We start from the raw sequence: 7,499 nt of genomic DNA, 5'->3' as shown, positions 1-7,499 counted from the left end.
TTAAATAGGGTTATTTATGCCATCGCACACCATTTGGAAGTGGAGAGCATTGGTTTTGATCATAATTCACGTGTTAGGGTCAAAAACACATTGTTGGTCAAAAAGTGTTTTTCTCGCTCTGAAAAGCATTTTGCACGCATAAAAACTGGAAAAGTTGATAACTCAGTCCCTTTCAATGCGAACGTGTAACTAAGCTTAAATAGGGTTATTTATGCCATCGCGCACCATTTGGAAGTGGAGAGCATTGGTTTTGAGCATAATTCACGTGTTAGGGTCAAAAACACATTGTTGGTCAAAAAGTGCTTCTCTCGCTCTGAAAAGCATTTTGCACGCATAAAAATTGGAAACGTTGATAACTCAGTCCCTTTCAATGCAAACGTGTAACTAAGCTTAAATAGGGTTATTTATGCCATTGCACACCATTTGGAAGTGGAGAGCATTGGTTTTGAGCATAATTCACGTGTTAGGGTCAAAAACACATTGTTGGACAAAAAGTGTTTTTCTCGCTCTGAAAAGCATTTTGCACGCATAAAAACTGGAAAAGTTGATAACTCAGTCCCTTTCAATGCAAACGTGTAACTAAGCTTAAATAGGGTTATTTATGCCATTGCACACCATTTGGAAGTGGAGAGCATTGGTTTTGAGCATAATTCACGTGTTAGGGTCAAAAACACATTGTTGGTCAAAAAGTGTTTTTCTCGCTCTGAAAAGCATTTTGCACGCACAAAAACTGGAAAAGTTGATAACTCAGTCCCTTTCAATGCAAACGTGTAACTAAGCTTAAATAGGGTTATTTATGCCATCGCACACCATTTGGAAGTGGAGAGCATTGGTTTTGATCATAATTCACGTGTTAGGGTCAAAAACACATTGTTGGTCAAAAAGTGTTTTTCTCGCTCTGAAAAGCATTTTGCACGCATAAAAACTGGAAAAGTTGATAACTCAGTCCCTTTCAATGCAAACGTGTAACTAAGCTTAAATAGGGTTATTTATGCCATTGCACACCATTTGGAAGTGGAGAGCATTGGTTTTGAGCATAATTCACGTGTTAGGGTCAAAAACACATTGTTGGTCAAAAAGTGTTTTTCTCGCTCTGAAAAGCATTTTGCACGCACAAAAACTGGAAAAGTTGATAACTCAGTCCCTTTCAATGCAAACGTGTAACTAAGCTTAAATAGGGTTATTTATGCCATCGCACACCATTTGGAAGTGGAGAGCATTGGTTTTGATCATAATTCACGTGTTAGGGTCAAAAACACATTGTTGGTCAAAAAGTGTTTTTCTCGCTCTGAAAAGCATTTTGCACGCATAAAAACTGGAAAAGTTGATAACTCAGTCCCTTTCAATGCGAACGTGTAACTAAGCTTAAAAAGGGTTATTTATGCCATCGCACACCATTTGGAAGTGGAGAGCATTTGTTTTGAGCATAATTCACGTGTTAGGGTCAAAAACACATTGTTGGTCAAAAAGTGCTTCTCTCGCTCTGAAAAGCATTTTGCACGCATAAAAACTGGAAAAGTTGATAACTCAGTCCCTTTCAATGCGAACGTGTAACTAAGCTTAAATAGGGTTATTTATGCCATCGCGCACCATTTGGAAGTGGAGAGCATTGGTTTTGAGCATAATTCACGTGTTAGGGTCAAAAACACATTGTTGGTCAAAAAGTGCTTCTCTCGCTCTGAAAAGCATATAACTCAGTCCCTTTCAATGCGAACGTGTAACTAAGCTTAAATAGGGTTATTTATGCCGTTGCACACCATTTGGAAGTGGAGAGCATTGGTTTTGAGCATAATTCACGTGTTAGGGTCAAAAACACATTATTGGACAAAAAGTGTTTTTCTCGCTCTGAAAAGCATCTTGCACGCATAAAAACTGAAAAAGTTGATAACTCAGTCCCTTTCAATGCAAACGTGTAACTAAGCTTAAATAGGGTTATTTATGCCATTGCACACCATTTGGAAGTGGAGAGCATTGGTTTTGAGCATAATTCACGTGTTAGGGTCAAAAACACATTGTTGGTCAAAAAGTGCTTCTCTCGCTCTGAAAAGCATATAACTCAGTCCCTTTCAATGCGAACGTGTAACTAAGCTTAAATAGGGTTATTTATGCCGTTGCACACCATTTGGAAGTGGAGAGCATTGGTTTTGAGCATAATTCACGTGTTAGGGTCAAAAACACATTGTTGGTCAAAAAGTGCTTCTCTCGGTCTGAAAAGCATTTTGCACGCATAAAGACTGGAAAAGTTGATAACTCAGTCTCTTTCAATGCAAACGTGTAACTAAGCTTAAATAGGGTTATTTATGCCATCGCACACCATTTGGAAGTGGAGAGCATTGGTTTTGATCATAATTCACGTGTTAGGGTCAAAAACACATTGTTGGTCAAAAAGTGTTTTTCTCGCTCTGAAAAGCATTTTGCACGCATAAAAACTGGAAAAGTTGATAACTCAGTCCCTTTCAATGCGAACGTGTAACTAAGCTTAAATAGGGTTATTTATGCCATCGCGCACCATTTGGAAGTGGAGAGCATTGGTTTTGAGCATGATTCACGTGTTAGGGTCAAAAACACATTGTTGGTCAAAAAGTGTTTTTCTCGCTCTGAAAAGCATTTTGCACGCATAAAAACTGGAAAAGTTGATAACTCAGTCCCTTTCAATGCGAACGTGTAACTAAGCTTAAATAGGGTTATTTATGCCATCGCGCACCATTTGGAAGTGGAGAGCATTGGTTTTGAGCATAATTCACGTGTTAGGGTCAAAAACACATTGTTGGTCAAAAAGTGCTTCTCTCGCTCTGAAAAGCATTTTGCACGCATAAAAACTGGAAAAGTTGATAACTCAGTCCCTTTCAATGCAAACGTGTAACTAAGCTTAAATAGGGTTATTTATGCCATTGCACACCATTTGGAAGTGGAGAGCATTGGTTTTGAGCATAATTCACGTGTTTGGGTCAAAAACACATTGTTGGTCAAAAAGTGTTTTTCTCGCTCTGAAAAGCATTTTGCACGCACAAAAACTGGAAAAGTTGATAACTCAGTCCCTTTCAATGCGAACGTGTAACTAAGCTTAAAAAGGGTTATTTATGCCATCGCACAACATTTGGAAGTGGAGAGCATTTGTTTTGAGCATAATTCACGTGTTAGGGTCAAAAACACATTGTTGGTCAAAAAGTGCTTCTCTCGCTCTGAAAAGCATTTTGCACGCATAAAAACTGGAAAAGTTGATAACTCAGTCCCTTTCAATGCAAACGTGTAACTAAGCTTAAATAGGGTTATTTATGCCATTGCACACCATTTGGAAGTAGAGAGCATTGGTTTTGAGCATAATTCACGTGTTAGGGTCAAAAACACATTGTTGGACAAAAAGTGTTTTTCTCGCTCTGAAAAGCATTTTGCACGCATAAAAACTGGAAAAGTTGATAACTCAGTCCCTTTCAATGCGAACGTGTAACTAAGCTTAAATAGGGTTATTTATGCCATCGCGCACCATTTGGAAGTGGAGAGCATTGGTTTTGAGCATAATTCACGTGTTAGGGTCAAAAACACATTGTTGGACAAAAAGTGTTTTTCTCGCTCTGAAAAGCATTTTGCACGCATAAAAACTGGAAAAGTTGATAACTCAGTCCCTTTCAATGCGAACGTGTAACTAAGCTTAAATAGGGTTATTTATGCCATCGCGCACCATTTGGAAGTGGAGAGCATTGGTTTTGAGCATAATTCACATGTTAGGGTCAAAAACACATTGTTGGTCAAAAAGTGCTTCTCTCGCTCTGAAAAGCATTTTGCACGCATAAAAACTGGAAAAGTTGATAACTCAGTCCCTTTCAATGCAAACGTGTAACTAAGCTTAAATAGGGTTATTTATGCCATCGCACACCATTTGGAAGTGGAGAGCATTGGTTTTGAGCATAATTCACGTGTTAGGGTCAAAAACACATTATTGGACAAAAAGTGTTTTTCTCGCTCTGAAAAGCATCTTGCACGCATAAAAACTGGAAAAGTTGATAACTCAGTCCCTTTCAATGCGAACGTGTAACTAAGCTTAAATAGGGTTATTTATGCCATTGCACACCATTTGGAAGTGGAGAGCATTGGTTTTGAGCATAATTCACGTGTTAGGGTCAAAAACACATTGTTGGTCAAAAAGTGTTTTTCTCGCTCTGAAAAGCATTTTGCACGCATAAAAACTGGAAAAGTTGATAACTCAGTCCCTTTCAATGCGAACGTGTAACTAAGCTTAAATAGGGTTATTTATGCCATCGCACACCATTTGGAAGTGGAGAGCATTGGTTTTGAGCATAATTCACGTGTTAGGGTCAAAAACACATTGTTGGTCAAAAAGTGTTTTTCTCGCTCTGAAAAGCATTTTGCACGCATAAAAACTGGAAAAGTTGATAACTCAGTCCCTTTCAATGCGAACGTGTAACTAAGCTTAAATAGGGTTATTTATGCCATCGCGCACCATTTGGAAGTGGAGAGCATTGGTTTTGAGCATAATTCACGTGTTAGGGTCAAAAACACATTGTTGGTCAAAAAGTGCTTCTCTCGCTCTGAAAAGCATTTTGCACGCATAAAAACTGGAAAAGTTGATAACTCAGTCCCTTTCAATGCAAACGTGTAACTAAGCTTAAATAGGGTTATTTATGCCATTGCACACCATTTGGAAGTGGAGAGCATTGGTTTTGAGCATAATTCACGTGTTAGGGTCAAAAACACATTGTTGGTCAAAAAGTGTTTTTCTCGCTCTGAAAAGCATTTTGCACTCACAAAAACTGGAAAAGTTGATAACTCAGTCCCTTTCCATGCAAACGTGTAACTAAGCTTAAATAGGGTTATTTATGCCATCGCACACCATTTGGAAGTGGAGAGCATTGGTTTTGATCATAATTCACGTGTTAGGGTCAAAAACACATTGTTGGTCAAAAAGTGTTTTTCTCGCTCTGAAAAGCATTTTGCACGCATAAAAACTGGAAAAGTTGATAACTCAGTCCCTTTCAATGCGAACGTGTAACTAAGCTTAAAAAGGGTTATTTATGCCATTGCACACCATTTGGAAGTGGAGAGCATTGGTTTTGAGCATAATTCACGTGTTAGGGTCAAAAACACATTGTTGGACAAAAAGTGTTTTTCTCGCTCTGAAAAGCATTTTGCACGCATAAAAACTGGAAAAGTTGATAACTCAGTCCCTTTCAATGCGAACGTGTAACTAAGCTTAAATAGGGTTATTTATGCCATCGCGCACCATTTGGAAGTGGAGAGCATTGGTTTTGAGCATAATTCACGTGTTAGGGTCAAAAACACATTGTTGGTCAAAAAGTGCTTCTCTCGCTCTGAAAAGCATTTTGCACGCATAAAAACTGGAAAAGTTGATAACTCAGTCCCTTTCAATGCGAACGTGTAACTAAGCTTAAATAGGGTTATTTATGCCATTGCACACCATTTGGAAGTGGAGAGCATTGGTTTTGAGCATAATTCACGTGTTAGGGTCAAAAACACATTGTTGGTCAAAAAGTGTTTTTCTCGCTCTGAAAAGCATTTTGCACGCACAAAAACTGGAAAAGTTGATAACTCAGTCCCTTTCAATGCAAACGTGTAACTAAGCTTAAATAGGGTTATTTATGCCATCGCACACCATTTGGAAGTGGAGAGCATTGGTTTTGATCATAATTCACGTGTTAGGGTCAAAAACACATTGTTGGTCAAAAAGTGTTTTTCTCGCTCTGAAAAGCATTTTGCACGCATAAAAACTGGAAAAGTTGATAACTCAGTCCCTTTCAATGCGAACGTGTAACTAAGCTTAAATAGGGTTATTTATGCCATCGCGCACCATTTGGAAGTGGAGAGCATTGGTTTTGAGCATAATTCACGTGTTAGGGTCAAAAACACATTGTTGGTCAAAAAGTGCTTCTCTCGCTCTGAAAAGCATATAACTCAGTCCCTTTCAATGCGAACGTGTAACTAAGCTTAAATAGGGTTATTTATGCCGTTGCACACCATTTGGAAGTGGAGAGCATTGGTTTTGAGCATAATTCACGTGTTAGGGTCAAAAACACATTATTGGACAAAAAGTGTTTTTCTCGCTCTGAAAAGCATCTTGCACGCATAAAAACTGAAAAAGTTGATAACTCAGTCCCTTTCAATGCGAACGTGTAACTAAGCTTAAAAAGGGTTATTTATGCCATTGCACACCATTTGGAAGTGGAGAGCATTGGTTTTGAGCATAATTCACGTGTTAGGGTCAAAAACACATTGTTGGACAAAAAGTGTTTTTCTCGCTCTGAAAAGCATTTTGCACGCATAAAAACTGGAAAAGTTGATAACTCAGTCCCTTTCAATGCGAACGTGTAACTAAGCTTAAATAGGGTTATTTATGCCATCGCGCACCATTTGGAAGTGGAGAGCATTGGTTTTGAGCATAATTCACGTGTTAGGGTCAAAAACACATTGTTGGTCAAAAAGTGCTTCTCTCGCTCTGAAAAGCATTTTGCACGCATAAAAACTGGAAAAGTTGATAACTCAGTCCCTTTCAATGCGAACGTGTAACTAAGCTTAAATAGGGTTATTTATGCCATTGCACAACATTTGGAAGTGGAGAGCATTGGTTTTGAGCATAATTCACGTGTTAGGGTCAAAAACACATTGTTGGTCAAAAAGTGTTTTTCTCGCTCTGAAAAGCATTTTGCACGCACAAAAACTGGAAAAGTTGATAACTCAGTCCCTTTCAATGCAAACGTGTAACTAAGCTTAAATAGGGTTATTTATGCCATCGCACACCATTTGGAAGTGGAGAGCATTGGTTTTGATCATAATTCACGTGTTAGGGTCAAAAACACATTGTTGGTCAAAAAGTGTTTTTCTCGCTCTGAAAAGCATTTTGCACGCATAAAAACTGGAAAAGTTGATAACTCAGTCCCTTTCAATGCGAACGTGTAACTAAGCTTAAATAGGGTTATTTATGCCATCGCGCACCATTTGGAAGTGGAGAGCATTGGTTTTGAGCATAATTCACGTGTTAGGGTCAAAAACACATTGTTGGTCAAAAAGTGCTTCTCTCGCTCTGAAAAGCATATAACTCAGTCCCTTTCAATGCGAACGTGTAACTAAGCTTAAATAGGGTTATTTATGCCGTTGCACACCATTTGGAAGTGGAGAGCATTGGTTTTGAGCATAATTCACGTGTTAGGGTCAAAAACACATTATTGGACAAAAAGTGTTTTTCTCGCTCTGAAAAGCATCTTGCACGCATAAAAACTGAAAAAGTTGATAACTCAGTCCCTTTCAATGCGAACGTGTAACTAAGCTTAAATAGGGTTATTTATGCCATTGCACACCATTTGGAAGTGGAGAGCATTGGTTTTGAGCATGATTCACGTGTTAGGGTCAAAAACACATTGTTGGTCAAAAAGTGCTTCTCTCGCTCTGAAAAGCATTTTGCACGCATAAAAACTGGAAAAGTTGATAACTCAGTCCCTTTCAATGCAAACGTGTAACTAAGCTTAAAT

The sequence above is a fragment of the Micromesistius poutassou genome, assembly GCF_964030765.1.
Source record: "Micromesistius poutassou genome assembly, chromosome: 2".
Taxonomy (NCBI): Eukaryota; Metazoa; Chordata; class Actinopteri; order Gadiformes; family Gadidae; genus Micromesistius; species Micromesistius poutassou.
The sequence above is the reverse complement of the archived record's forward strand: the minus strand, read 5'-3'. Positions refer to the sequence as shown.